The 17,193-nt window shown below is 41.4% G+C and overlaps 1 protein-coding gene across 1 annotated transcript in view; it reads right to left on the bottom strand.

The window, feature by feature from the left end:
• Positions 1-17,193, bottom strand: part of EVA1A (eva-1 homolog A, regulator of programmed cell death) — a 206,361-nt gene that overhangs the window by 119,689 nt on the left and 69,479 nt on the right. The window lies entirely within an intron of this gene.

The raw sequence follows: 17,193 nt of genomic DNA, 5'->3' as shown, positions 1-17,193 counted from the left end.
TGAATACATTTTAACACAGCACATGTCAGTTCTGTTAAATAGCCTATAATTTCATTTTGCAGACAGATAAGTGAGGAGACATGGCATTTGAGTGTTTTCTACATTGTAATATGGCAAGGGAAGGTAAAAGCCCATCTTTAGGAACCTATCTCGTCCATGAAGCAGCCCTTTATGTGCCAGGCATTTATTCTACATCACAGCAGCTCAAATGCAAACACAATCATGCTCCTTGGCTTGTTTTTTTTTTCCGCAGCAGTTCTTCCATGGCAGATCCAATAGAAGTTATACTGAATTTAATAATTATGGAAGGCTACTAAATAATAGGCTGCTCCTGCCTGTTGCAAATACAGATATGCAAAAGCTTGTCTCCAAATCCTTCTTGAAATGGGCACTCTTGCTCTTGTAAAGCTGGTACACACTGAACAATCACTCAGTTTACATCTCTCGAGGAGACTGGACGGTCACTTCATAAAAAATCACGTGTCATTCCCTTGTCTTTACCATTATTATTTGGATTATGGGAACCTCTAGAGGTCCCAACCTAGAATAGGCCCTTCCCATGTGCGCCTGCCAATATACCACAGAAAACAAAAACTGTTTTGAAAAGCTGAGTTTTTATAGCAAGACATTTACACATGTGAAAGAAAGAGACTAAGACAATGGAAGTGGCATATAGAGACTAAAAAAACTGAAGTGGCATGTGTTTGGACACCTCAGGCAACTCAGGACACAGCCAGGAATATAACTTCAACTTCCCCAGCCTCTGTAGAGTGACCTTCCACTTCCTTATGGTATTTACCACTCGAATGTAGCCACAACAGCATCCAGATTGCTAAATGAGAAGGGTTTGTGACCCATGGTGAAATCCCAAGTATGATCAGTCATTTCTTCTTGAATGCCTCTACTTGCACCAGGTCAAAGAGGGGCGTAGAGCACATGGGCATCATCCTGTGCCTGGAACTGCCCCTGGCCCTGTGTCACTGACAAAGACATGATTTCTGTCCTTCCCTTACATGGTTCCCTATGTCTAATATCTCATACACACACACACATATGTATGTGTAGATAGATAGTTGAGAATTTATGCAAAATCTATATGCATAAAACTACTCAGCAACTGAGAACACTAGCTAATAATTAGTTTATAAGTTAATACTTAAGTCTTCAGACCATGGCATTCAACACTTAATGTGACATTTTTCACTGTATTGTAAATCTAGGTTCAAGAATCATTTTTCCTTATTAGAGACCAAGGGTGATCTTTCCAAGCTGAATCACAGAAGAATATAGGTTGGAAGACTTCTCAGGAGGTCATCTGGTTTAATCCATGTTCAAAGAAAGGCTAATTTCTCCCTTCGATTAGATTTTTTTTTCAGAAGAAACTACAAGGAGAAAACATGTATTATACCAAAATAGAGGCATGCTGATTTAAAAGAACATCTGAGAACAAAATGACTTTTCATGCTCAACTTGGAAATTCCTACTTGAGGCCAAAAAATGGCCTCCTCAAAACAGCCAGTTATCTGGTGGTGAGAGCGTCAAATGGAATGTGAAAACCCTGGTCTGAACCTTCAGTCCAGCTGAGAAGCTTACTCTCGGACCCTACTCCAGTACATCATTTTCCTTCATACTCTGCAGCCTTTTAAAAAAAATCTCTGAACATTTCTAGTTTTATCCCATTGCAGAGAAATTTTCAAGCTTCTAAAATATTTAGTGAATGTGAAAACACTTTCTGATCCTAGATGAAGACACAGTTAAGGCCTCAGTCTTTCATGGGGGAGTCTGTGCAAAGAGCAGACATCTCTCAGCAGTAGCTACAGGGATAAACCCACAACCACTGAGTGTATGAAACTGTGGCTGAAATCAGAAACAGAAGCTCTTTGCACCTTCTGAGAAAGTCAAGAGAGAGAAACCTCATATACCTGTGAAGACTCAATGGTGGACTTGATAGTGACAGGTTAATTGCTGGACATAATGATTTTATAGGGATTTTCTATTCCAAATGGTTCTATTATTCTATGTCCATTTTATCTGTGTAGGTATTTCATCCACAATCACCATGAAAGCACCTGAAATATACACTGAACACACGAAGGGGTCTGTCTTGGTTTGAAAGAGAAGTATCTGCTAGGGAGAGGCGGGGCCTCTCTAGGAATGGGAAATTCCAATCCCTTCCCTCCAAGTTATTATAATTCAGAGGATTAAAGAGGCTTTTCAGTCAGAGCTATGGGGAAAGGAATAACAGTTCTTTACTAGTAAATATAACAGGACAAACAAACAACAACAACTACAGCAATAATAATAATAATAATAATAATAATAATAATAATAGTACAGAACCAAGAACCTCGAGGGGCTTTGTTTCACAAGTCCCGGGCAGTCTGATCTCTTGGGGCCCCGAGAGCACCAAGCCGAAACGGTGGAAACTCCGGGGCTGATGGCTGGAAACGGTGGGGTGTCCCGGCAGGCAGGGGGTGTCCCGGCAGGCAGGGGGTGTCCCGGCAGGCAGGGTGGGGGGGTGTCCCGGCAGGCAGGGGGTGTCCCGGCAGGCGGGGGGTGTCTCGGCAGGCAGGGGGTGTCCCGGCAGGCAGGGTGGGGGGTGTCCCGGCAGGCAGGGGGTGTCCCGGCAGGCAGGGGGTGTCTCGGCAGGCAGGGTGGGGGGTGTCCCGGCAGGCAGGGGGTGTCCCGGCAGGCAGGGTGGGGGAGTGTCCCGGCAGGCAGGGGGTGTCCCGGCAGGCAAAGTGAGCAGTGCTGGAGAAGCCGCGACGGCTGGACAGGGGCAGACCCAGCTCCAGCAGAGCAGGCAAGGAGCTCCGAATTCCTGGGTGCTCCAGCCGATGATAGAATTCCCAGGACGAGACCCTCCATTAACAGTGGGCTCCTCACGCAGCCAGCAGTCGCCTGACCGTCCTTTCCGAAACCGAGAGTAGAAGAAACCACCCTCAGCTCCCAGAGCCCCCAGCTTTTCCCTCCCCACCAAACTAAGTGATCTACCACCCTCACACTTATTTTGTGTGGGTCAAGTACCCTTTAAGCATCAGTATTTAGTCTCTTAGCAACTTATTGGGGGGGGGGGGGGTGGGGTGGTGCAGGGGGGGATGGAATTCTATAGGGAAAGGAAAAAAAAAACAAAACTAAACTTAACCCCCAACAGGGTTTCACCTTCACCTGTAATAGTCTCCCATGGGAATTTTGTTTCTTCTGTGAGGGAAGTTATATGAAAGCTTTAACCTGCCTATACAGTGGAAAACTTAACAGAATATAATAAAACTTTATCCACTTAACAGATTTTTTTTTTTTTCTTTAGAGGAATACACATATTCAAGCTAAAAGCACAAAGACAGAAATTCTCCAATAGGAAAAGCTATACATAATATATGTTGAACCACTCTCACAAAAAAGAATACTTGTGTCTGGCTGAAGCGGTTGAGAAATGAAATAGGTGATTGAGTTTAGAAAAAAAATAATTTTGAAGCCTCTAATGAGAGGGTCCACTGTGAGTGTCTCATTTCTTACAGACATTAACTCAATTTCCTCTTTCAATTTGGTTATTATTAGCTACATCTCCCAATTAACAAGTATAACTGCTTAACCACACATCCTATGGTCTCATTTAAGGTCCTTAGAATATTTGTTAAATTCTGCTGACCATTCAAAGTCAGGAGCTTGTCATTTGGAAACTTGCCTGGGATTTAAACACAGAATATTGCATTGAGCACAGTGAACACTAGGATGGACAGACACCCACACCTTTCCCGAAGATCAGTCCAGCAGTGATAAGACAATCAAAAACAATTTGCTCCAGTTCCTAAAGGGGCTACAAAAAACTGGAGAGGGACTTTTCCCAAGGACATTTAGTGAAAGGACAAGGGGGAATGGCCTTAAGCTGGAAGAAAGCAGGTTTATGCTGGATGTTAGGGAGAAATTACTCACTGTAAAGGTAGTGAGGAACTGGAACTGAGAAGCTGTGCCTGCCTCATCCCTGGAAGTGTTCAAGGCCAGGCTGGACAGGGCTGTGAACAACCTGGGTTAGTGGAAGATGTCCCTGACCACAGCAAGTCAGTTGGAACGAGATGGTCTTTAAAGTCTTTTCCAACCCAAGCTGTTCTATGATTCCATGGTCCTATGAACAACAAAACACTGCCTCTCACAGCTCTTACCCTCACAGCTGCTCTGGGAAGTAGTGCTCAGTGCTTATGGGGAAAGCTGCCAGAAAGCTGCTCAAGAAATCAGGCTGGGGAGGTGAACCTGAGTGCACATTCCTTGGGAACAAGGGGAGCTTTTGGGTGATGTGTTCCCAGCACCTTGCAGTGGGAAGTGAGAAGGTTGTGCCACCTGAAACAGGTGTCACCTCACAGTCACTGAATTCTGCCCCAGGAAACACCTCCTGGAGCTGCCACTTCCCAAGGCTCTCACTGAGTCCAAACTGGCCAGGGTTGCAGTTGCCTGGACAGGCACAGAGAGAAGACCCTGCTTTGTTAAAAGAAAGGAAAAAAGAAAGTGTGAAATGCACAGCAGTACTTCGGTCTCCCAAAAGGTTCCCTTAAGCTTCACCACAGGAAAACAGGAGTCTCAGTGTTTCTGGGCTACCTGATAGAAATCTGCATAAACACACACAGAAAGTGATGCTATGGAGGACACAAGTCCCTGAAAGTATTTTGTACTTCATATCATTGTCACCTCCATTTTAGCCAGGATGAACCCAAGCCAGACACTCACGGCTCCCAGGCACTGGATGACAGTAAGGACTGCAATTGATATTAAAAAAATACAGAGCTAAGTATCATCCATATATTTACTGGTACTTCACCCCATGATAGCCTTACATAAATATTGAAAAGAAGCGAGGCAGCGTAAGTGACATAAGAGAGCTGGGACTGGCAACAAAAATGCATTTTTCTCTCTCACTCTCCAAAGCAGAACTGGCCTTCTACAGATCACTCACATTCTGGTCCTAAGCCTGCTCTAACTGTTACAGTCTGGATATAATTCAGGCCAAATGCAAACATTTGTATTAGGGGGTTTCATGTTTCACCCTGAAAAATTAAACATGCTTAAATGGCCTCGGAAAGGTGGCAGTGATATTCAGCAAATGGCTTACTCTACTCTAATCCCCCGTGCAGTCATTTGTAGGGCAACAGAGATTTACCATGATTAAGATATTTGCTAAGGATAATATCCCTTTTATTACAGCCTGGTTTCAGAGACACTGGCTTAAATATAACTCAGCAGAGAGAACCCAAGGAGGGAACAGCTGCAGGCTTTTCTAGACACATTTTTAAAGGTCATTATATGACACAATTGTAACTTAGCTCGGACAATTACAGGAAAACAATTATAAATGTTTCTAATAGAAAAATGGTCTCTTTCAAACAGTAAAGTCAATAAGAAGACCTTTAATAACTATTGGATGTGTACAATAATATTGACCTGTATGACCAATGGTAATTACATTTACCCAGTCTCTTAAGAACGTTTTCACTTACGGCTCACAAGACCTTTGTGAATGCATGATTTGAAAGATCAAAACTAAATACCAGTTGCCTCAATCTCTGTGAGACCTTAGACATAAAAGCTCCTAAAGAGATTTTCCTCCTAACAAAATGATGAAATGTATTAATGCCAGAGGTTCACCTTGCCTAAAATGATATTTTTGAACAGAACTTCTGGAAAAAATTACAAAATTTGCTAATCAAAATATTCATACTTCACTTAATCAGTGCATAATAGCTGAACCTATTTCCCAGATCAAAGAGCTGGAAATACATGTAAAGAGAAATCTGTTTTCCTTATAAAATCCTAAAGGATTTAAATCTTAGAATTGAGGATCTGAGCAAAGAAAGGGAATTTGTAGGAAACAGATGCTTTTGCCGAATTCCTTATCAGGTCAGGATCATTTTCCATAGAAGACTTTCTTATCTAAGATATAACTGTTAAATTAACATGACTGTACCCCAGGTGTCACTTCAGAACCAAACTGGATACCATCTGAGCCAGTAATTTCTCTTTAACCCAATTTTTGCCTTGCTCACATTCATCCCAGCTTTGTTATATGTTCTTCATGCTACCCAAAGCAAAAAAAACATTTCTTGTCTTGAAACCCATAACTATTAATATCCACCCATTCCACCATCACCTGATTCCCTTCAGCTGACAAATGACTATATTTAACTACTGTGTGTTAGTTTGTGCAAGTCTATGAAGAAGGGAGAACTCTCTTCCCCACTCAGCCACTCTCTCCACAAAAACTGTGTTAATGGTGGGTACATCCAATGCTTCATGTCACTCTTCCCACCAACAGCTCTACTGCACCTGTCAGCCATGGATTGATTGTAAAGAACAGCTGAGATGCACAAGTGGAATACACAACCTTTTGGCCACCAGTTAAAATTCAGCAAACTTTTATGGAAGCCATCCCCAAATAATAAAGATGGTGATAATGCATGTGGTGAGATTTTGGTGATTTCTGCACATGTCTAAGCAGAATATATTTACATTGCAAAAGCCACCACATAGCAATTTTTTGTTAGCCTAAAGCAAGAAGCCAAATTAAGGGTTAACCATGAAAATTTGAAATTTTACTGTGGATGTAGTCACTCCAGACCATAATTCACTGAATCACTGAGGACAGAAAGCACCTCTGGAGAATGTCTGGGCCAATCCCCACGTTCAGATCAGTGTCAACTAGAGCAGCAGGCAGATGAGGGCCATATCCATTCAAGTTTTTAACACCTGCAAGGGTTGAGACTTCACAACTTCCTTGGGCAAGTTGTTCCAGCAATACTGTTAGTCATGTGAGAGAGGAGTATAGTGAGTACCTGTTTCCATCTCTGCTGTGAGAACTGGGAAAATGAGTTTCCAAGATGGGGAACCTATTAAACACTAGGACAGACACCCTTAAACAACAGCCTTGAATAAGAGTGCTGTGCACAGGACTGCCTGTGAACAGCTCATATTGGAGATATACATCCAGTACCCTTCCTAATAACCTGTGACCCCTGTTTTTATATTTTCTTTTTCTCCACAATCAGCTAATTTCTGGGAACTTCTGTAAAATATAGAGAATACTTTTAAGGTCAAGTAGAGCTAAGTCCATTCCAAAATTAAAATAAGGGAGTGCGCCTCAAAACAGTGACAGCAAAGGTGCCTTGGACAGCATTCACTGCTACTACACCATGCAGAGAGGAAGACAACTGTATTAAAGGTATTTTGCACCACTTATACTTAAAGAGTATAATGCACCACTTCAAAGCTTTTCCCCATGCTTCTATTACTATGTTATATATTTACCTATTTTTCATTTGAAGCAAGCATTTATTATTTTAGTATTTTATCCTCTTTTTCACTTTGTAAGATATAAGCAGGTTCTGGCCTTCAAGACCCTGAATGTTAATCATAGATTCATAGATTCCTAAAATGGTTTGACTTGGAATGGACCTTAAAAATCATCCCATCCCAACCTCGTTCCACGGGCAGGGACACCTTCCACTACCTCAAGTTGCTCACAGCCCCATCCAACCTGGCCTTGAACACTTCCAGGAATGGGGCAGCCACATCTTCTCTGAACAGCCTGCACCAGTGTGTCCATACACTCAATGAGAAGGATTTCTTCCTGATATTCAATCTGAATCTACCCTTCTTTAAAGAGTAGATTTAGATTAGATATGTGGTTTAAAGTCATTTCCCCCCATCCTATCAGGGGACGAGTCAACAAAGATCAGAAGTTTCTCCCAATGACAAAAACCTACTATTTAGACCTGTTCACATTGCTATGGCTCCTTTCTTTTCTGTTTTCTTCTAATTTTACTTTTGACGTGCACTTCATATCCTGAGTTCCAGAGCTTCCTCCCAATTCATGTGAACCTGCTACTAATGAGAACTTTCTGTTCATATCAGGATTTGAATAAATCCATTATCAATCCAGTCAGCATTCCCTTAGGCAGGGTTGGGTGGAGGCAACCTTTCCAGGACAGTAAAGGTCTCCAGAGTCCTTGAGTACAGCCCTTGCTATCACTCCCCCAGAAGCATTTTTCTGTGGGCTGCCTGGTGACTACCTCATTTCATAGGAATCTAAAAAGGATTTTACCTTTAATTTGGAGCATTGAAAAAAGTTCGTGTGTCACAAATTCATACATTTGCATGCAAATAACTTTTAACATTCAGTTCAATTTTCCCTTGAGAAAATTTTTGTGGAGATTGTCTTATTTAATTTTTAAGAACTGAAGTTTAACACCCTCGGCAGCCTGGTGTGCACCACTTACTTCCACAGGAGATAATCTGAAACTCTGAAAGATACAATTCGGATGACAGTCCAGAATTATATTAAATAGGCAGCCTGCCAACTTCAAAAGTACCCTGAAAACTCAAGAGTGCCAAGTTTTGGAGGTCTGAAACCCTTTTGACAAGTAAGAAGATTGTTCTTTGCAAAGGACCTTGTCAGATTCCTTTAAAATTACACTCCTGATGCACCCATTCAATTTGCACTGTTTAAAAAGCACCTCTCTCCACTGTCACTTTCATTAGTCTGAAGTAGTTGTCCTTTTATATTCTGCTGTGAAAAGGCTGGCAGTGCTGCAAATTAACTGCTAGATTTCATTTCCAAACTAGAGTTCATATGCACCTAGTTGCACTTTTCCTGTGCAAAAGAGAGGTATTTGGTTATCTAAGGAGGACAAAAAAAGGAAAAAATCAAAATATGTGCACTAGACGATGAGATGGGAGTTAAAAATAACACCTGGGAGCCCAGGACAAATTGAATTCTCTTACTATTTCTTCCATTAATGAAATTGGGCTGATTTTCTGAAGCAGCTGTGACTTACTGGTGCTCTGCTCCCTAAGCCTCTGCCTTGCCATTTGTTAGTCCTACTTCCAAAGACCTGCTGGCTAAAGTTCAGTGAAATTTGACAGAAACATCGAGATGACAGATGTAGTGAAGTCCCTCTACATTTTTAAAGAACTGGTAGCCAATATCAGAAGAGAGTCAAATCAGTGCCAAAGCTGGTTGTAATCATTGCACTGTCCCAGCAGTCAACCAACATGGATTTACGACCCGTAAATCAGCCAACAGAAAATAAAGTGTAAACTGTAAACTTGGCCAGCTATCATGGACTTAAATCTGGACTACTACACCATAGGAAGCAACATGGGATGCACAGCCAAATCTTTTGTACTCCAGTGAAAAGATGGGGGAGATGAACTACGGACATGTAGCTTAAAGACATTTAAGGAAAAGTACTTCATTAGCACCACTACTCACAGCAGTTTTGTTCTGCTCTTCCAGTGATTATATAAATCTAGAGTAATGCTGCTAAAGTTATTATTAAAATAGCTGAAAGGGAGAACTTAGTCTTAGATCATTGAAACAGTCTTCTCCAAACGTTAAAATAATGGTGATAATAATTCTGATACAGGAACATTAAAAGGATACCTGATTAATATTTTTACATATAAGCCACTGGGTTGCCTAGAGCATACAATATGGGAAAATGAGGTCTACTAGATTAAAAGCTAGTTCACTACTGTCCTAAATAATTAAATACACGGTACTCCCTCAATGGCTTTGCCTAAGAAGAAAAAAAATGTAGCTGGGAGAAATACAGTAACCAGATTTCCAAAATTCATCATGGATACTTTAGAAGTCCCAGTTCACAGAAGCATGAATAGGTGACAACCTCCAGTGCCTTTGAAGTAGTCAGAAAAATCAGTGCATAAGTGAAAAGAGCCTGATATACCATTAGTATGATAAAACACTGAAAATATCAGGAGATACCTGTTTTTAAAATGTGAAGTTAATTTGCAAACCAAGTGTAGGACAGATAATGAAAAAATAATTAGGAAATGCACAGTAATGGAAATAGTTTATTGCCATGAGAGTAGCCTAGAGAAAATTCACTCTTCTCTGTGGTTTGGGGTTTTTTTTCTTGGTTTTTCCTTTTTCTCTTTTTTTTTTTTTTTTTTTTTTTTTTTAACTTAAAAGACTTTTATTTGAGGAGAACAATTGGTCTTTATTTTCTGTCTTGAATAAGTACATATATAGGACCTCCTGCAGAAGTGCTGTATAAATTTACTTCTCTGTTCTGTGAGTCCTACACTCACAGTTTAATCTGTGGAGTCAATACAACAGATCCAAACTTCGACAGAAGTTATCCTTTGCAGCACCTCTGTTTGCTTTTAAGAATATTGTTTCTGAAACACATTTTTCATCTCAGCTCTTCACCAGTGAACTAGAAAATCTTGAAATCAGTCATTCGGAGCTTGCAAACCTCTACCACGGTAGCACTGATTTGGGATTTATACTTATGGGCTCCATTTTTCACAACTTGGTTTCCTTGTGTTCCCCTTAATCCCTCCAAGGACAGTCCTTGATCTTCTGAGAAGACTCCCAGATCACTTTGCCTCTGCCAGCAGCCAAAGCCATGTCTGACACCTGAAAGACCAGGCACCACACAGACTCCACTGTCCACACATTGAAGCACCACAGTGCCCAAGGATGGGCTGGATCTTCTGAGGACCATGGGGAGCTCCTCCTGACACTGCTGTTGACTCACCTATCCCAGCACGGAAAGACCATGGTCTAACCCTTCCTTGTCCTTCTCTTAAAATACAGGATTTTAAAAAAGGGTACTGTTATCCCTGGATTGTTGGGGTTTTTTTTTTCCCAACCCCACTGAAAACTTAAATTACAATGGACAAAGGGGATCTGTAAAAGGCACAGCTGTAGCATTTGTACAATTTAGGCAGATTTCAGATTTTTAGTGGTTCACATCTGGATACTGGAGACTTCATCCAGCAAAAGGGAATCCTTATATCTACGTAGTAGGAAACCCCGTGGTTTTCACTGACTCCTTATTATGTCAGTCAGGGCTGACTGATTATGTTTGAAAGAAAGTGGGATTTTTTCTTTTACTCTTTTTTTTTTTTTTTTTTTTAACTCTCCAAGGTCCAGCTGCAGTTTTCTTGCCTGCAGGGGCAGGAAATTATGATTACAATAAAAATAGTGTAATATAATTACATTAGCAATTATATAATATTTCCAGTTATTATATTAGTAATATATTGTATTAATATTTCAATCATATTTATAACTAAACAGACAACAATCTCTGTATTTGATGACACTGGAGTCACAGGTTCCTGGTAACCCTCCTCCTGGCAGTCAATTGATTAATATGCCACAGAGATAGGGTTATTTGACAGCTTCTGAAAATCTCTGTGTATCAACAGCTTAAAACAATATTAATCATTAGTATTAGCATTTCTCTGGCCCCCAATTGTGAGTTGATAGATCGTCCTCTGTTATTTACAATGTTCCTTTATTTACGCCTTTTTATCACCACAGTGGTTGCTGCCTGAGGTTTTATTGCCCTTATAAATTTCCACTCCCTGTACCACCTTAACAGTTTTGAAATAATACAGATAAGCCAGAGAGAGCTGATGAATGCAGGAGGCAAAAGGCTCGTTCTGTTGCCTCGGTGGCTGGGCCAGGGGGATGTGCCCATTAAACATCCCCAACTCCATCACGCTGCTTTGGGAAGCCTAGCCCACCAAAAAGCAATGCAGCAAACAATACAGTGAACTTCTCTTGCCACCAATAAACCTGTCTGATGAAGGAGATTAATGCTTTTCTGAAAGGCTTGACGACTACTGAATTACCAATCTATCCCAGCACTAAAATCAATCACCAGTATTAAAGCAACCAGGAATACATTTAGATCCTTCTTTGCTCTCATCTTAAACTTCCACAAAACCTCAGTGCTTTCTACAGCCCTCTGCTCTTGCTCACAACATTTTACAAATTCTGTCTAGGGAATGCAAGCCTTGAGGATGTGTGATGAGATGTGGCTTTTCAGGCCATGTTCACTGAATTTAACAGAAAAGATGCAATCCCCAGCCAAGCAAAGCCAACAGCAAAGCCCACACAAGATTCAATACTAAAGGAATGGGTTGTAGGAAAATTAAAAGTTGAACAAAAGGCACTCACAAGAGCTCACAAGTTGAACAAGAGGCAAGCCTAGGTGGTCCTTCAAAAATTTCCTTTCTATACTTTTCAGCCAATTCAGCTGAAATCTGATGAGCACACCTGACTATTTCGCCAACAGACATGAAATCACAACATGAAGCAGGACTCTTCACCCGCAGCTGGAATACCTCTGGCAACACTAACGGTATTCTGCTGTTTGAAAAGGTTTTGAACTACCCCTGGCAAAAAAACTTACACATCCTCACCAAAAGGCAGACATTCCTGGGACACAGCACCTATCTGTATGACAGAGAAGATAAATTTGAAAATGACACTTTTATCAGAAGGTGATCTAATTTGAATTAATTCCTAATTGATTTTTAAATTCAGTTGCTTTCTAGTTAAAGCTGCCTAGGGCTGTTCATAAAAATAGTTATCTGAGTAAGATTTTGGTAAGGACATCAGGATGTTATTCCCATGTTTGAAAAAAAAGTCATCGACTTTTCCAAGAATTAACTGGGCTTTTACATTTTTATCTTACATTTTATCAAATCTATGATGAAGAGAATGAAAGCCTGTTCTTCTCAAAACATGTGTTCCGTCAATTCTCAGCCCAAAGGTTTTCCAATAAATCAAAGCTACAAATGAGGACAAAGTGAACTCCCTCACCCCCTCTCCTCCGCCTAACTCCTCTGAAACTTTTGGCACTTCACCCTTTGCCAGCAAACGTTTCCTTCCCAGATACATTTCTCAGAGACTTGATGTTCCTTTCCCAAATAAGCTTTTGTATTGTTGCAGAAGGATCTGAGCTGAAATTGGGGCCCAGCTCACAATCCAGGCTCCCTGAAACTTCAAAGGCTTCAGGCTTACATTTGTGAATGGAAGGTAGAGCAGCAAAGTTTGGATTTACACTTTGTTACATCACTGGCATGATTAGTACAGGGGGTTTCATATTCACCATCCTTCAATTATCACATCCAGCTGCTTCACTCAGCATTTTAAAATGAAATTAAAATAATAATATTTAAAAAAAAAAACCAAAAAACACTGGATGTAGATTATCCCTCCCAGAGTCCTTGAAGTCATAAGCTAAAGTAGTGACTGCCCAAGAGAAAAGTGGGAAACTATCTCTATGGCATTTTACATGAAGCTGCAGCTTTAGGCTCTTCAGAGCTGAGAAGGAAACAGTGCACCCAGGACAGTGTGGAAATGGCAAAGGAGGCACAAAAGAAAGGAACTATGTGGGGGTCTCATGGAGTAGGTCAAATAAATAAGGTACGAGCCATTTCCTTTCTCGGCAGCACTGCCTGGAAATGGCCACTCAGACAATACATTTCATCCTAAGTATTCCCTTTGCAGAGCAGGGCAAACATTTATGTCCCCATTTGGTTCAGGAGCATTGACACTTTTGAAAGACAAAAAAAATAACCAAACTACCAAAAAGCCACAACGGACAAAGTGCTGCCAGGCAGATGGATCCCTGCTAGTGCAATAGCACAGAGCAGCAACCAAACCAAAAAAAATCAGCTACAGTGATATTGCTGGGATGCAGAGAGGTGAAGTTATTTCTTCAGCATGACATGGGCAGCCCCACAGATCCTGTTCCCAGCCAGGATTAGATCACACAGCCCCTCCGGAAAGTCTGGCACACAGAGCAAATATTTCCTAGCTTACAATAACACACGATCTTACACGGTTCTCTGTCTCTGAAGTGAGGGGGATGGACAAACACTGAATTGTTTTAATAATATTGGTGAATCCAGATTTCAGTTAGAGGGAATTCATGTTAGACCAATTAAATAGTATGTCAATTCCCTCTAATTATCTGTTCCTGCAGCCCACCCGGTAATTTCACTTAATGGGTCTAAATCAAATCAGCATGTTACCTGGGAAATAATTGGATTTATGTGCAATTTTTTAATGATCCTGAAAGGTACCCTGGAGATTTAAGTCCACTGTGAGTTCAGGGTTTGATCCTAGGCTTCAATGTGCTTTGGATGTGGATCTCAGGGTACATTGGCCCTGATAAATTGAATGTGCCCATTCCCTAGCACCGAGGCCCACTGATGTGGGACCACCATTCTCACCAACATTTTAGCTTCTAGAACAAGGTGGCCATACCCAGACTTCCCACTGGAAACCATCTCTGGCCAGTGCTAAATGCCAAACTACATCTACACTAGGAAAACCACGCCAGGCTTCAGCGCTGCAGCAGCCCATCCCCACCCTGAGCTGCAGGGAGCCTGCAGGGGCTCTGCTGAAGCTGTGGACAGAAGGAGGATTTGCAGAGGCACTTCCAAGTAAGAAGCACAAGCTGTGCTCTGCTGAGACCTGTACTGTGCCTTTGACCATCCCCCGCAAAGGGTGGTGCACATTAGAAACTAAGGCACACATGGTATAGAAAAATAAAATAAACCATAGAATCATTGAGGTTGGGAGAAACCAAGATCATCAAGTCCAAGTTTTGATTGAACACCACCACGTCAACTAAAAATAAAATCTAAGCTTCTGTACACTTTGATGAACCTTGGCCCTCAAGTCAATTGGCAGTTGTAAATCTCCCTTGTCCCAAACTGAGACAGAACAGAGCATTTTATTGATCATTTATGATCTCCTTAAACATCCTAAACTTTAAAACTAAAAGTACACACATGTAGTATATTTATTAATTTATAGGCACAGAGAATTCACAGGACTGCCAAACTCCTGACACTTAAAAGCAGTTCCATGCACATATCTGAGTCCTGTACATGCAAGAGGAGTGTCCATTAGATCTCAGATCCATCTACTGGATCAGAGGAAACCATGGAATAGCACAAGGCTTCCCAAAAAACACACAAACAAATTCATTTCTCACTGCTTCTAGTTAAGCATGCATTTCTCTGAACTATTTATTTTGATTTCTAGAGGAGGTGAGCTGCCACACCTCTGCACAAGTTTTCCCTGCTTCCAGCACAAGCAGTCTCTGAGGGATGAGTACAGGAGACATCCCCTCATTGCCCTGGTCCCCAGAGCCCCACCATCTGAAAAATCTTTGTCTTTCAGTTTCAGCATGATTTACTGTCCTCCATCTCCTTGAAATCCTGTCCATGAGAAACCAAAATAGCACCTTGCCTTGTTCATGAACCCCACACAGCAAGGGAGCATCAAAACCACTCGATTTCAAATGCAGGGGGATGTCAGGGAGACATAACTGCAGTGACAGTGGCTCGAGGGGATGACTGCACCATCTCGTTATTCTTCAGCAAAGGTACAAGCAAATGCCACTTACTTCAGTTTTGCTTTTTTTCAAGGAAGTCTTTCTCTTTGGATAACTACCTCTGTTCAGGGGCCTTTTGAGGCTTCAGCATGGCTCTGACAATGGAAGAGCTTGGGTACCCTTATTTTGTATTAAAGATGCCCTGTCCAAACTCTGCAGGCCACTTCCCAAAGTGCCTCTAACACCTTTATACAAGAAAATTCACACTCCTTTTACCGAGATAGGTGCTTAACCAAAACACTTACTTCAGTGACATGATCATAACAGGCTCCCTCAATAAGCAACAAAAGAAAATAGATATCCCTAGCAATTCAAGACAATTCAGGCCTTATATAGCTTCTTATCAAAGTATTTCTGTTACATCTGCTGTTAAGAAAGACAAATTCAGAAAGAGAACACAGAAAATTGTATTTGTCTTTTGATATCCAGTGCCAGGCAGTGAGCTTTTCACATGGATTCTTTGATTACAACTCTGTGCTCACACTTTCTGGAACAGCTCATCACTTCATGGGACCAAAGTCTTGGGGTTCAGCTCTTAAGCATATATTCACTTACAGCTCATAAACAATCAAATAGTCAATAACCCAAAAAGCTCACCAAAATGTCTCCTGGCCCTATATTTTGCATTTTATTGAGGCATCATTCCTCAGTCCCCTCAATAGCTTTCTTCCTATAGAAAGGTGGAAAGGCTTTTTGAACTCCCAGCAGCACTAGATACTGTTTGTGAGACTCAAAATTAACATCCTGAATCATCAGGGAAAGGCTGACTATGACCTGGTATCTCTGGGCAAAGCTAATTCTAACATATTTCAAACATTGTTAGTAATCTAGTGGGCTCTGATAAAAAATTTGCCCAATCACTAAGAAACAATAACTTCTGTCAGGTTACCTTGTTTCACTCCGCAAAATTTGAGCTGCCTGAAAAATGTCTTGGGGAAATATTTTCAAGCAGCTTCCCCCGCTCTCTTTCAGGAAAATCACCTACCCTACATACTGACAAACTCCTTCTTTTCTACCATATCTGTAATTAGCAAAGAATGCCAATCCATAAATATTAATGCACAGATGGGTCCTGAAGTACCTTCAGAAGTTCAGCACAGGCCTCAATAGCAAGGTTTTTCAAGTGAGCTTTGATACAAACCCTGCAGGTTCAGGAGGACTTGTCAGAACACCCTGCTAATCACCCCTCTCGAAGAGATGCATTTCTCACCCAACAAGGGATGTTACAATCGCTCGCAAAAATCCCACAACAAAAGCAGGTGCTTCATTACCTTCTTCTGATTTGAATTCCACACAGATTTGGCCAGACCCCCCTACTTCACTAGCACAGGTCTCTGCCTGCTGGGGCAAAAAGTCTTCTATGCTGCTGCTGGCATAGTTTGAATGTTTCTGCTTTTGTTTTAAGCCTTTTCTGAAGTCAGATCTGTTTTTCTCTCCTTTGAAAACTTTCCGGTTTTTTTGCTTCTTCCCCCAAAATATTGTTGATGTGATGCTGGGGCCATGTTAGTTATGTCACCTAAAAATCTTGAGGCTGGTCTGAAGTGCCATGTCCAGACTAATGGCCATGTCCAGTTAATTCATAGAATCATTAAGGTTGTAAAAGATCTCTAAGATCACTGAGTCCAACCACTAACCCAGCACTGTCAAGTCCACTGCTAAACCACATCCCTAAGCACCACATTTACATTTTTGAATACTTCTAATCACAGTGATTCCACCATTTCCCTTGGAAGGGTGGAACAAGGCAGCTTGTTCCAGTGCTTGACCATCCTTTTAGTAAAGAGATTTTTTCCTGTCTTTAGATCCTACCTAAACCTCCTCTGGTGCATCCTGAGGCCGTTTTCTCTTGTCATATCATTTGTTACTTGGAAGAGGAGACTGACCCCTGTCTTGATACAACCTCCTTTCAGGTGGCTGTTGAGAGTGATAAGGTCCTCCCTGAGCCTCCTTTTCTCCAGGCTAAACACCCCCAGCT

This window comes from Hirundo rustica, chromosome 3 (genome assembly GCF_015227805.2).
Source record: "Hirundo rustica isolate bHirRus1 chromosome 3, bHirRus1.pri.v3, whole genome shotgun sequence".
Classification (NCBI taxonomy): domain Eukaryota; kingdom Metazoa; phylum Chordata; class Aves; order Passeriformes; family Hirundinidae; genus Hirundo; species Hirundo rustica.
Note: the sequence above shows the minus strand (reverse complement) of the source record. Positions and strands in the feature narration are given on the sequence as shown.